This window comes from Manacus vitellinus, unplaced genomic scaffold (genome assembly GCF_001715985.3).
Source record: "Manacus vitellinus isolate BGI_N305 unplaced genomic scaffold, ASM171598v3 scaffold_40_pilon, whole genome shotgun sequence".
Classification (NCBI taxonomy): domain Eukaryota; kingdom Metazoa; phylum Chordata; class Aves; order Passeriformes; family Pipridae; genus Manacus; species Manacus vitellinus.
Window position 1 is genome coordinate 1,166,859 of NW_021940541.1, and position 1,697 is coordinate 1,168,555.

Genomic DNA, 1,697 nt, shown 5'->3' on the forward strand with positions numbered 1-1,697 from the left:
TTCAGGTGCTTATTTGGCCAGACTCTTTTATGGATAGTTTGCTAAAGTGAAGGCTTTTAATAGTGCTATTTTTTTAAATAGATATAATTTATTTTGGGATCTGCCAGTATCAGAAGGGTTTTGTGGGAGGTACAGGCTGGGACAGGTGAATATTCCTTTAAAGCAGATTTGTGTCAAATCTGCAGCAGAACCACAGAATTATTTTTGTATGAATTGTATAAATATGAATTTTTGTTTTATTGATATAAAATATATAATCTTTATATTTCCTAATGCTGTGGTTTGTACACAGAGTAAGCAGAGCAATGCTTTATTTACATGTACATAGTTAAAAATGGCACCTGGTCTGTTTTTAATTCAGGTTAAAATGATATAATTATTATTTTTAACTTTGTATTTTGTAAATTGTTCCTTACAAAAGCAGAAGCAATAAAAACCACTTTGGCTACAGCATGGAATTGTCTGGGTGTGTTATTCCAGTAATGATTTCTGAAGACACTGAGGTATAAAGGCAAATAAAATCTTTGAGGACAATAAATATATTATTCCATCATTATATATTGTACATATATATCTATATAACAGATATATATATAAATATCTGTTATATAAGATTGTTGTTCTAGATTTAATTGCTTTAGATTATGGTGCTGGTATTTGATTATTTATTTGATGGTAATTCCACATCCATTTGATATCTTGACTGCTCTCTCTTGATATCTTGAGGTTTAAAGGCAGTCTGGATCTGACAAGCCACAAAGACAAGACTTATAGAACTTATATGTTGAAATTAATATATTTAAATTTATTTTTTGTTTATTTAAAATATTATAATTTATTGAATATATTTAAAAATTGTGATGTTTGTGTCTAAATTAGTTGCTTAAAACCTCAGCAGCTCTCCTGGGAACTTAATGTGATATCATCTATTTCCACATTAATAGTCACACATTAATAATTCTGCTCTTGCCTTGATTACTGGCAGTAATTATCAAATTAAGAGTTACACCTTGGCATTTTCTCACACATCAAACTTCCATTCAGGACACCTGGATATCCACCCAAAACTCTGCGTAGTGCTCTGAGAAGGAGCTTCCAGTGCTGCATCCAAACAGCTGTTTGACCAAAGTGACTTGTCCTGAAAACTAAACTCCACAAGTATAATTTGGACACCAGCAATCAGGATCCTCTTCTGGATTTCCCAGTGGGGACAAGTGGCTTGCCTAGGGAGCCATTGGCTTCCCCACCTCCAGGGGCATCAGGACCCAACAATTCCTCTCTTGTTCTAAGTTTTTCTCAAGGAAGCAAGAAAAACATTGGCCATCTTGTTTGCTTTTTAAATACACATAAAAAGGAGGAAAAAAACCCAGGAGGGCAATAGAATCACAGAATCATTAAGGTTGGAAAAGCCCTCTCAGACCATTCAGTCCAAAGCCACCACTAACCCATGTCCCCATGTGCCACATCCACACAGCTTTTAAATCCCTCCAGGGATAGGACTCCACTACTGCCCTGGGCAGCTGTGCCAGGGCTGGACAACCCTTTCCATGAAGGAATTTTCCCAATATCCAACCTGAATCTCCCCTTGTGCAACTTGAGGCTGTTTCTTCCTGTCACAGAATCCCAGACTGGTTTGGGTTGGAAGGGACCTTAAAACTCCTCCAGTCCCACCCTCTGCCATGGGCAGGGACACTTTC